Source organism: Musca domestica, unplaced genomic scaffold (genome assembly GCF_030504385.1).
Source record: "Musca domestica strain aabys unplaced genomic scaffold, Musca_domestica.polishedcontigs.V.1.1 102, whole genome shotgun sequence".
Taxonomy (NCBI): domain Eukaryota; kingdom Metazoa; phylum Arthropoda; class Insecta; order Diptera; family Muscidae; genus Musca; species Musca domestica.
Window position 1 is genome coordinate 1,562,612 of NW_026712117.1, and position 14,178 is coordinate 1,576,789.

Below are 14,178 nucleotides of genomic sequence, written 5' to 3' on the forward strand. Positions count from 1 at the left end.
TGCGTCAGCGCACAAGATCACCGAATTCTTCACATATGATTTTTTATGGCGGCTGGGAAATATTTAATTTTAGAACATTTATTTTTTACTGCTACATTTTCCCAGCGCCTCAATCGCACTCAAAAGTATGTACAAAGTATTCTGTACAATAATTTTAGGCCTAACAAAGTATATATTGATCAGCGACGATTTAGCCATGTCTGTCTGTTGTAATCACGCTAATGTCAAAACGAATTAAGATAAGAACCTAAAATTTTTGCACCGATCTGTCATTTGTGTGCTGGCAGGTCAAGTTCGAAGACGGGCTATATCGGTCCACGATGTCGTACAGCCCCATATAACGATATCCCCGATATTCGGCATTTTGATGATTTTAGCCACATTCTTCGTGACTACTTTACCCCCTGAAAAATTATTATCTTCATAGGTGCAGGACATCGTATAGCCGCCATATAACGGTAACTTCCTTCATTCGGTATTTTGATGATTTCAGGCACAAATTTCAATGGTATTGTCTGAAATTCTACACAAGGAGTAGTTTACCTTCTAAAAGAGAATCGTCTATATAGGTCCACGATATCGTAAAGCTCCCATACAGTAGCCTCCCGATATTCGGTATTTTGATGATTTTAGACACAGTTTTCAAAGGAATTGTCTTAAAATCCACAAAAGGAGTTTCTTGTGAGTACATTACCCCCTGGAAGATAATTGTCTATATAGGTCCACGATTTCGTATATTCCTTATATAACGACTCCTCCCGATATTCGGTATTTTGATAATTGTAGCCAAAATTTTCAATGAATTTGTCTGAAAATCCACACAAGGAGATCCCTCTGAGTATTTTACCCCCTGGAAGAGAATTGTCTATATAGGTCCACCTTTTGGTATAGCACCCATATAAAATCCAGATATTCGACATTGCCACGATTTTTGTGACATTTTTTACCGGGAGGATATAAATTAGATCAATAGTTCCTTTTCATTCTGGACATTGAAACAGCTTCTTAGTAATTTGTGCTTGTCGCCTGTATGTTTCCCAAAATTAAATGAAAAACCTTGCAAACATCAAAATAAAATTGGGAGAGGTGGAATAAAAGACCTTTTCGCAAAACTCTTAAATGTTGGTATAAGTATTTTCTTAATTTATCTGTAAACCCAGTTTATATTGGAAAATTTTAGTTACATTTTTAAACTATTCTGCTATATTTATTTCTTTAAGTTTTTCTCATTTCATTAATTTTCTTCATTAAATTATGTATGTTAGACAATCTAAAGAAAAAATTTAAATTATTTTCAATGTTACTGTTCACCAATAACCTTGAAAATAATCGAACGTCTTCAATCAAACGTGACCTTGATTTGCAATCACAAAAATCAGTGACTTTTATTTGATTAATTTACCTGACAAACTAATTTTTATTTACTTCTTACACAATTTATTCAAACAGCATCTGTAAACAAATAAGCAAATGTCTAGACATTTTCTTTTGGGAAACATTCAAGGATGTCTACAATTGTTTTCATAAATAAAAAAAAAAACAAATCGGTAGCAAATATTTCCACCCTATAGGAAAACGTCAGCATAAATATATAATGTTCTGCTACCGGAACTAGAACCCAATATGAACAAACTATACCAAAATCTATAACCAAATCTGTGGAAAATATGGTAAAAATGGGGGCTATACGAAAACATGGACAGTCTTCCCCCACCGGAACTAAAATCCATTACAAACTACAAATACAAATTTTTAGACAAATCCATGGAAAAATGTGATTATCAAAAAACTAAATATCAGGAGGTACAGTTATAACGTTAACGTTAATATATCTTATTTTCAATAGCAACCATCCGAATTGCCAAATTTTGAAGTTCTACGTCAAATAACAGACAGACGAACATCGCCGATTATGAATATATATACTTTATGAAGTCTACAACGAATGTTTAGATGTGTTACAAATGGGATGACCAATTTATTACACGCTTCTCTCCAAGATAGAGTGTATAAATAGAATTGATTCTCATATCAAATTTCAAGATTTTACCAATATCCGTTTACATAATTCCAAATAATACCAAATTTAGTGAATTTTAGCACTTTTGGCACACTTATTGTTCGAATTTCGGAAAAAGAGCTTTATTTTGTCTATCCAACAAAACATCGAAGACTGTTACCCAAATTCCAGATTTACAGCTATATTCTTCCCCCAAATACCAAAGTTAATACTATTTAGCACTTTTGGTACTTTTAAGTACGTATTTATAAATCCACCACCATATATCAACCAAACTGCATCAAAGGAGATCATAATTCCAATTTTTAGACTTCCAACTCAATCCTATATCTAAATACCTAATATCGCACCATTTAATACTTTTTAGTACGTATTTCCAAAACCACCTCACTAACAGTGGCCATAATGTCAAATTTCAGATTACTTTTAGTATGCTTATTGAACGCATTTTCAACCCTAACTCTGTATCTTAACCCTTCAGAGACAATAACAACAACACCCAAAATTTAGAAATCCAACTTCATCCGCGCAATCAATACAATTTTTTACCTTTAGTACTCTTGTAGTACTTATTTCCAAAAATAATTCCAAATTTCCGGACTCCAGCTCTACTGGTTGACCAAATCCAATTTGTAATAAATCAAGTATACATAAGTACGAATTTCCAAAATTTCCTCCATAACCGAATACTATACTCCAACCGTAATTTGAATTCCAAATTTCAGGATAATAGCCCTTTCGACACTAATTAGTAACATTTAGTACATACCCCAATCTTACTTCTCAACAGCAATCCTAATTTCAAATTTCAGAATTCCAGTCCGGTTCCAAATTGTCCCAAATTTTGTACACATATGAACGAATTTCCCAAACTTCCTACGCACCCAAATACTACACTTCGAATTTCCTAAAAAACCTACCTCAATCGTACAATCCCATAGAAATCCTATCCATCCAGCCTATCGTTTCACCCAAATCCAGAGCTTCCTATATAACCCAATTCTACACTACCAATTCCAATTCCAAATTTCAGGATTCCAGCTCTATAGGTTTCAAATTTTTCCAAATTTTCTACACATAAGTACGAATTTCCAAAACTTCCTGCACACCCCGATTCTACACTACGAATTTCCAAAACTACCTTCCTACCTCAGTCATACAATCCCATAGAAATCCTATTTTCCCAATTTAAGAATCCCAGCCCCATCGGTTCACCCAAATCCAAAGCACCCTACATTCCGCAATCCTATACTAACACATTAATCCCAATTCCAAATTTCAGGAATACACCCCTATCGGTCTATATATAAATTGTACCAAATTTAGTACGATTATAAAAACATATATACTCGAATTTCTAATACTACGTTCATACCCTTATTGTATACTCCGATAGTAATGTTAGATCCAATTTTCAGGATTCCTCCTTTATCGGTTTACGCACACCAAAATTGTACCAACTTTAATACCATTTAGCGCACATAAGTACGAATTTCCAAAGTTTTCTACATACCCCAATCCTACACTCCCACAGTAATCCCAAATCCACATTTCAGGATTCCACCCCTATCGTTTAGCCCAAATACAAATTGTACCAACTTTAGTACCATGAAGTACACATATACATATGAATTTCCAAAACTTTGTTCATACCTCAGTCCTACACTCCAACAGTAATATTAGATCCAATTTCAAGTACTCCAGCTCTATCGTATTACCCATACCCAAATTGTACCAAATTTAGTACATCTTAGTTTATATGAGTACAAATTTCCAAAACTACCTCCATATCCCAATCCTACATTTTGATAGTAATCTCATTTCCAGGATACCAGCTCTATTGGTGTACTCAAATCCAAATTGTACCAAATTTAGTACCACTTAGTACACATAAGTACAATTTTCCATAACTACCTATATCATACAATCCAATAGAAATCTTATTTCCAAATTTCAAGATTTCAACTTCAACTCTTCTCAAAATATTTAGAGACTTCTGTCCTAAAATCCAATAGCAATCTTATTTTCAAATTTTAGTATTCGAGCCCTATTGGTTCACCCAAATTGAATTTTTGCCACATTTAGTACCATTTAGTACTCCTCGTGCACAAAATTACCTGCTTTGAAAACTACCTCTATTTAAATTTCAGAATTCTTGCTTCATTAGTACTGTTTAGTACACATAAGTACATATTTCCATAACCACCTATATCATAAAATCCAATAGAATTCGTATTTTGAAATTACAGAATTCCAACTCTTCTAGTTCTCTCAAAATTTAATTTGTACCGAATTTAGTACACATAAGTACGAATTTCCAAAACTACGTACATACTTCAGTCCTAAAATCCAATAATAATCTTATTTCTAAATTTTAACATTCCGGCTCTAATGGTTCACCCAAATCGAAATTATACCAACTTTAGTACCATCTTGCACTCTTCGTGCACCTAAATATAAATTTCGAAAACTGTTTCCATATCCAAATCCCACTCTCCACCAGCAGTGTTAATTTAAAGTTTCAGGATTCCAACTACATCCGTTTATCCAAATTTGAATCGTACCAAATTTAGTACTGTTTAGTACTTTTCCTATACATAAGTACACACTTCCTAAAATACCGCCATACATCGACACTATTCCTCAACCTTGATACCCATTCCAAGTGTCATGTTATTAGCGATAACCGTTCGCATGATAGGATATAGTACTAAATATAGTACATTTTAGTACTTTTTGGATTCTTAAAGTGCGAATTTCCAAAAATCCTCATTCCAAATTTAAGTGTTTAGCTCTACGGCTTCGTCACATAAAGAGGGTACAATATTAAGTACATTTTAGTACTTTACGCACCGTTCTAATATAAATTTCCAGAAACCCAGCCTCCTTCGGATCAAGAGTAACTCTCAATTTTCTATGTTTTAGCTTTAGCCATTTTGTCTGAAGTGTTTGAATTAGTAAACTATTAATGGATCAAATTCGAAGATATGAATTCATGAATATGATGATATGAAAACTTATTTAAATTTGATCCACAAATATACATACACCTTGGCACAAAAATATGTGACACACTCAAGTCGAATTTATGAGAAGCACTTGAAAATGAAAGTATGTACATAATTCAGCAAACATTCCTACCATTTATTAAATTCTAAGCTTTTATGATCCTTGAAGATATAAATGATAATACCTTAAGATATAATGGCCATTCAGATTGCCAAAACTGAATAAATTGTTCAAACATGTGTTACCATAATTCACTTTCCTTACGTCGCTTCTGCATAGCTGGCATATTTAACACATTACCTGCCATTTTTTTTTGGTAAACCTCCTCCAGTCTATTCGAATCAATTGATAAACTTGCCACGTAATCGTCTTCAACCGCAAACTATGGATTATTTGTCAAAGCTTTTCTAGTCCTTTCAGATGCTACGTGACCGTTTTGTTGTATTTTGTTTCCTCTGGAAGGCGTCAACGTTTGCTGTTACCTCTGGCCAATGCAGAAATTTTTCCAAGTTGTTTCTTTATTCTTGCTTTACATAATGGAGCATCAGACTCACAAAACTGCAACTCCGTTGATTTAAACGATGTCTTTTGTGCCAGAATTCAAAGATATAAGGAATTTTGGTAGAAGTGATTTCTTAAATTTTGTAGAGATTTAAAATAGCATATGACAAACGTATTCATTGTGGCTAATGTATGAGAACGGTTTTGTATTTATGAATACGACTACAGGTAAGGAAGTAATTTATTATTGTGAAGATTTTTTTAATTGAAATGCTGTTGGAATGAATGTTTAATAAAACAAGCTATAATTTAAGAATAGTCATGCGTAATTGTTGTGAAAAAAATCGTTATATCTATTATTTTATAGAAATCCTAGCTGAACCCGGTGCGCTTTGCTACGTCTTTTGATATTATATGCTACCTCTTATCATATTTTAATTTTTGTTTGTTAAAAAAATATTAATAAAACATAATAATTAAAAAAAAAACAAGTAAAAAAGTTGTAAGTTCGGCCGAGCCGAATTTTGAATACCCTCCACCATTCGTTACAAATTTGGCAATTTTCAAAAAAAAAAATATAATCCATTAAAAATTCCTTTAAAATCTTAAAAATACCGAATTTAGCCGTATATTAGGGTCTATACGACGTGGACCTGCATAGGCAACTTTTGTCATAAGCTATTATAATATTCAAATGGTTAACTTAAAAAAATATGTTTATAATGTAGATAAAATAAAAAAACCGAATATAGAGAGGTATATTACGTGGACCTGCACAGAAAATTTTCTGACATAAGCTGTAGTATCCATTACGAACTTCAAATACATAATTTGAAATAAGTCATATGGGGGGTACAGTTATATGGCGGCTATACGAAGATTTGGATCTGCATGGGCCATTTCCTGTGTGAGGTTGTGGTATCCATTACGAACTTCAAATACCATTTTTGAAACAATTCCGGTAAATAATGTCGCTAAAATCATCCAAATACCAAATATCGGGGGTACCGTTATATGGGGGCTATACGAAGACGTGGATCTAAATGGCTCATTTTCTGTCTGAAGCTGTAGTATCCATTACGAACTTCAAATACCAAATTTGAAACAATTCCGGTAAATGATGTCGCTAAAATCATCAAAATACCGAATATCGAGGGGTACAGTTATATGGGGGCTATACGAAGACGTGGACCCATTTTCAATACCAAAAGTCCTGCAGACTAATACACATATGAGTAAATTTTTATCAACTTACTTCATTTCGTTAGGAAGCTAGAGTGATTTCCACAGACGGACAAATCGACATAGAATTTTATGCTGATCAAGAATATATATAATTTGTGGGGTCTAAAATGTATATTTCGAGGTGTTACAAACGGAATGACTAACTTAATATACCCTCCATACTATGGTGGAGGGTATAAAAAACGTTACTATTGTAATACTATAATGCGTAAACAAACAAATAGCTCGGTCTACTAGCGCATGAACTTGGCAGGAACAGCTGACCATGAGACAAGCAGGAACATACCAAATTTAGTCTGTATACACCAACGGTTTGTCTTTCGGATTTATGTCAAGCGTGCAAGAAACTGCAATCTTTTGAAGTTGAGTGGCATTTCAGTTGCAATTAGTGTATTCGAGATCCCCGTATTGATCGTATCCTCAAGTACATTGTTGTATACTTTTTTACGGTTGGCCCAATACCATAACCTAATCTGAAGCGATCATCATATCCCAATCTGAATCGATTTCAATATAATTTCACAAAATTTACTTTTACACCAAATTCCGTCACGCCTTCCAATTTCATTGAAATTGGAGGTACATACCGTATTTGGTGAGACAAATATTTGAAATCGGCTGAAAATATATATGGGAGCTATATCCAAATCTTAACCCATTTTTAATTAAATTGTCAAATTTATAATTGTAAACAAATTCCGCCACAGATTCTGAATTTCATTGGAATCTGACATACATATCGTGTTTGGTGCATACCATACATGGATTCGACCGAAATATATATATGGGAGCTATACCAAACCTCAGCCGATTTCAATATAATTTGGCAAATTAATTTTCTGACCAAATCCCGTCACTCATTCCAAATTTCATTAAAATAGAAAATATATATCGTGTTTGGTGCACCAAATAAACAAAACCAGTCGAAAATATATATGGGAGCTATATTCAAATTTGAACCGATTCGAATGTACTTTGACAAATGTATTTTTGTACCGAATTTAGTTATCCATCCCGAATGTCATTGGGATCGAAAAGACATATCGCATTTGGTGCATCAAATTCATGCAATCGGCCAAAAAATGTGTGTGGGAGCTATATCCAAATCTGAACCGATTTCAATATAATTAAGCAAACAAATTTGTTAGTCAAATTCCATCGCACATTTCAAGTTTCATTGAAATGTGGAGTACACAGATGCAGGAAGTGTTTAATGCATCAATTACATGAAATCAGCGTAAAATGTATATGGGAGCTATATTAAAATCTGAACCGATTTCAATATAATTTGACAAATTTATTTTTGTTTCAAATTCTGTTCTGTTATCGATCAATAGATATGTGCATAAAAAACCTAAATTTTTGGGAGGTACCTCCGATTCTGATGCTATATTTCTAGTTCCAAGTGGAATTTGGTTTTCGAGTTCATAAATTACAAACAAACATACAAACATTTCCCTCCACTCTCATCAGCAGATATTATCCTACTAGTGAAAGTAAATATCATACCAACTTTTTATTCCCTACAGTGGTAAGGGTATTATGTCTTTGTGCATTTGCTTGTAACCTGGAGAAGGAAGCAAGAATCATAGAATCAGTTTTTTTTGCAGGTCGCATTTATTGTCCGATTGTAATGAAATTTTTGGCCCAATGACGAACTCTCTTTAAATTGGTAATAATCCGATCAGATTTATATAAAGCTCCCATATATACCGATTTCGGGTAAATTCCTGACCTGAACTTTGGCATATCCGACCGAATTCAGTTTAGAAGCAAGTACATCAAATTTGGTGAAAATCGGTTCGGCTATAGCTCACATTGAAACGGAACAACATTATTTTATGACCTATTTCTATTTTGATTTCATTTCATTTAATTTTAATCTAATCAATTCATCTGTAAATATTTCATTTCCACCTACCTATCATGAATACAACTCATATTTGAATTTTATAAGTTAACTGCCTAAAACACAACCCTGTACATAATTTTAGTTACTACTATTAAAAGCAACCCTACAATAATATTACACAAGGCCCTACTATCGCTTCTCATATGTAGCAAGTAAGCTCTTGAAAATCAAATAAAAGTACTTTTTAGCCCCTTTTTTTAATAATACTTTTTCTGGGGAATATAATATAAGCTAAATACAACATATATTACATATAATGAAATTTAATTTCTGGTGTTAGCGATATGATGCATACATTATGCACATATATATGTATTAATGAGTTAAACTTAGATAAATATTAGTATGCTAAGTAGTCCTTAAGAGCTTTTGTTAGACATAAGTCATATATAAATTGTATTAATGAATTGGATTAATAAACTTGAACTTGAAATAAAAGTACTCATTCCTTTAGCGAACATTGAGCACTAAGTATCAAATCTGGCTTTATAGAAGTGCAAGAAAGAATACAAAGTGATTCAATCACAACTAAAGGAATAAAGTGAAGTATTGTCATCGTAAATTCAACATCTGGTGTTTTATTGTATGAGGCCATACAATCTCCGCTCTCTAGCCGTTTCAACATATATAAGTTTCATCCGATTGGGTGTTTAACTCTGTCTGTCACATTTGTAATATGCATTCGACAACAATGATCTTTTATACCAGATATCTTATAGATTTCGGAAATACCTTTGCCAAATTTTATCGACATCGGCTAAGATTGCTCCCATATATATCCTTAATCCGATTTCAGGTTTATCGTGCATATAATGGCTAATATCAGCCCAAATGGAGTGAATTTCGGGACGTACATTTCCAGTTTGTAGAACTCGGTTCCGATATATATTTTTTAAAAAAATCCTTCTCGAAGTGATTTCATGCACTCTATAGCTAATTATAACTACTCTAAAGTCTCTAAAGCCAAAATAGTTAAGCTCTACTAAATATGCATAATGGCCCCGCCAAACTTTTGAATTTTCCTGACAAACAATTGTATTGGCAGAACAATTTGTATTGTGTCTAGAATGGTTGGTATTGAAAATAAGATATATCGTATGCCGTTTTGTTATAGCCGCCATATAACGGTACTTCCCGATATTCAGTATTTTTTTAATTTTCGCAAAACTTTTTCACGGATTTGTCTAAAAATTGGTATATGTAAGTCATAATGGGTTTTTGTTTCACTAGCGGAACATTGCATGTATAGGTCCACGTTTTCGTATAGCCCCTATATAAAGATACCTCCCAATATTCGGTATATTGATGATTTTTGCCACTTTCTTCAACGGATTTGCCTAAAAATTGGTATGTGTAGGTCATAATGGGATTTTGCTCCTGTGGCGGAATATTTTATGTATAGGCCGCCGTTTTCGTGTTACCCCCATATAACGATACATCGCGATATTCGATATTTTTATGATTTTCGCCATATTTTTCAACGGACTTGTCTAAAAATTGGTATTTGTAGTGCTTAATTGGTTTTAGCTCCTGTGGCGGAGAATTGTACTAATAGGTCCACGTTTTCTTACAGCCGCTATATATCGGTACCTCCCGATATTCGGTATTTTGATGATTTTTGCCACATTTTCCACGGATTTGTCAAAAAATTGGTATATGTAGGTCACAATGGGGTTTTCTGGCCTATATCTGATATCTGGTACTAAAAATCATTGTTGTGTAATGCTTATTACGCTTGGAATGTTTTGTACAAATTTGAGGTATTGGTTTCTAAGATGAATTCTGTCGTAATTACCAAAATGCAGTCCATTTGGGCTGATATTAGCCATATTATCGGATAAAGATCTATACGGGGGCAATATCTAAATCTGATCCGATTATCACTAATTTCAATAGGGTTCGTCCTTGGGCCAAACAAATATTTTTTGGAAACTTTCATCTCAATCGGATAATAAATGCGACCTGAATTTTGTTGACAAGAATACGTGGTCAGACGGACGGACGGACTCAGCAAGTGATTCTATGAACATCCTCAAAAGTAACTATGGGTCTATCTCGCTTCCTTCTCCCTGTTACAAACAAATGCACAAAGACATAATACCCTTACCACTATGTGGTGTAGGGTATAATGACTTCGTCAGAAAGTTAGTCTTAATGTACGTGAAATCAAAAAATTGCATTACAAGGCTAATGCTAATTAGCAGACTTGTATGGTTTGCCCATATAAATGGAAACTGTTGTGTGTTTCGCTAGTTGTAAAATTAGCCCAAAATCATTCATTTGGAAAATAACACTTTTTCTGTAAAAACAAAAAAAAAAAAAACTGTCACATTCCGGGCATTCCCGCAAGGTACGCAGACATAGCCTAAGTGAAGTTCCTCAATTTTTTTAACATTTTTGGCTAATTAATGTGGCATTTGAAAACTTTTAATACAAAGGCTGCCCTCATTTCGAAAACTTTTATTGAGAAACAACGCCTTGGCACAACAAATTTTCCAGACAATTTGCCAACACCTTTTGATGAGTCTGTCAAAGTAGCCAGACAAGAAGGAGATTCCAAAATAGAACAAATAATTAAATTTTTTATGAACTAAATGGGTCTAAAAATATTTTGGGACGTACAAAAATGTATATTAAATTTCGTGAATTGGTTAACTTGTTTCGTTTACTATAGTAAAACTATGCAATTTAATAACGGAATTCCTGTACATGACCTTCATGAAGTAAAAACAAAAACTATCAATTAATCAATTCGTCGAATTTGAAGCAGATAGCTGTTACTCAAAGAGTAAATGAGGGGAGTAGGAAAAAAATCTTCTTTTTTGTATCCGATAAGAAAGCAAATATAACCGACAAAAATCTCAAATAAGGATGAAATTATAATCATAGTAATGAAACTGAGCGAGTACAATGGGAAGCACACTACAGACAATCAGAATCTATTCGTTAGACATGGATTAGAAAAGGTAATAAAGTAGCAATACAGGAAGAATAGAGCTCTCAAAGAAGAATTGCAAAAAAAAAAAAAACAAGTAAAAAAGCTATAAGTTCGGCCGGGCCGAACATGGAATGCCCTCCACCATTGGGTACAAATTTAACAATTTTCATGTAACGGTATATTAGCGTCTATACGACGACGTGCACCTGCGTCGGCAACTTTTCTCACACGCTATTACAATATTCAAATGCGAAACTTGAAAACAAATATGTTTATAATTTAGCAAAAATCATCAAAATACTGAATATAGGGAGGTACCATGGGGGTTATAAAACGTGGACCTGCACAGGCAATTTTCTGTCATAGGCTGTAATATCTATTATGAATTTTAAATACAACATTTGAAATAATTCCGGCAAATAATGTCGCTAAAATCATCAAAATACCGAATATAGGGGGTTTCGTTATATGGGGGCTATACGAAAACCTGGACCTGCAAATTTTTTTCTGTCACAGACTGCAGTTTCCATTACGAACTTCAAATACCAAAATTGAAACAATTCCGGTAATGTCGCTAAAATCATTAAAATACCGAATATCGGGAGGTACAGTTATATGGGGGCTATGAGAAAAAGTGGACCTACATGGCCCATTTACGAACTTAACCTGCCTACTGGAGAAATAAACATGTGTGCAAAATTTTAGCCTTCTATCTCAATTTGATTACAACAGACGGACAGACAGACAGACGGACATCACTAAATCGACTAAGAATTTCACGCTGATCAAGAATATATATACTTTGTTGGGTCTGACATGAGTATTTCGAAGAGTTACAAACGGAATGACAAAGTTAATAATAAAAATTAGGAAACGGTAAAGAAAGAATAAATGTCAGGCAGGTTTGACAATATTCTGCCTGTAACAAATATACGTACATATTGAGAATTTGTATGAAGTAGTATGAAGTCATACTTACTACTAATCTTTATTGACTCCGTGTTACTTCTTTTTAGCGATTCATTTTAAAATCGACTTAAATCTTATTCTGATGATATTGTCACTTAGCACTGAATTCTATTTCTGGCACATTTTCGCATCTGACAGTTGAATTTTGTCAATGAAATGCTTCATTTGAATCAAATTAACAGCTCACAACAAAATATTTGATATTTCTTTGTAATGGGTATCTGCTTGGGTGGAATTTCATTAATGACGCTGTAAATAAATGACATGGCAATAATGAAAAGTTTTTTTGTCTTTGAAATTTAATTTGAAAAATATATTTTTAGATAATAACAAGCAAAAAGCAGTAAGTTCGGCCGGGTCGAACTTTAAATACCCTCCACCATTTGGAACGAATTAGGAAATTTTCAAAAAATAAAATCCTTTAAAAATGCTGTTAAAATCTTAAAAATACCGAATAACGGAAGGTGCCGATATATTGGGGGGATATACGATATTGTGGACCTATATAGACAAATGATACCCTACAACACTTTGCTAATTTAGTAGAGCTCCGCATAACAATTAAAAGTTTTTATGGGAGAATTAAATCATACACGCTATGATTATAATTATAATTTAAAGTTCAAAGGACTAAATATGCCGAAGCATTTGTATCTTTTTAATTCGGACTTGTATTACCCATTTGGTGCACAAATAATTTGAAATCAGATAAAAATATATATGGGAGCTATATCCAAATCGGAACCGATCTCGATAAAATTTGGCAAAGATATGTCTGAGCTGTATTTGATATAGTTCCCTGAATATCATTGTTACGGAGTGCATATTATGGCTGTGGGTAACAAATATGAGAAATCGGATGAACAGTATACATGAGAGCTATAGCTATATCTGAACCGATCTTCACCAAATTTGACATACTAGCTTCTAGGCTCAATTCGGTCGTATGTGCCAAATTTCATCCCATTTGGACAAATATTAGACATTTGGTGCACAATCGGACGAAGTTGCATATGGGAGCTATATCCAAATGTGAACCGATCTCGATAAAATTTAGCAAATGTATTTCTGAGCTGTATTTGATATATTTACCCAAATATTGTTCTTACAGGGTGCATATTACGGCTGCGAACGACAAAAATAGCAAATCGGATGAAAAATATATATGGGAGCTATAGCTATATCTGAACCGATTTCGATCAAATTTGGCATACTTATTTTCAGGTCCAATCTGATCGTTCGTTCAAAATTCCATACTATTCGGACTGATATTACACGTTTGGTGCACAATAAAAGGCAAATCGGACGAAGATATATATGGGAGCTATATCTAAATTTTGACCGATTATCTCCAATTTCAATAGGGTTCGTCCTTGGGCCAAACAAATGATTTGTGCAAAATTCCATCTGGATAGGGCAATAAATGCGAACTGTACTTTGTTTACAAAAATACATGGACAGACGGACATGCATAAATCGACTCAGAATGTGATTCTATGCAGATCATCAAAGGAACTATGGGTCTATCTCGTTTCCTTTTGCCTGTTACAAACAAATGCACAAAGACATAATACCCTGACCACC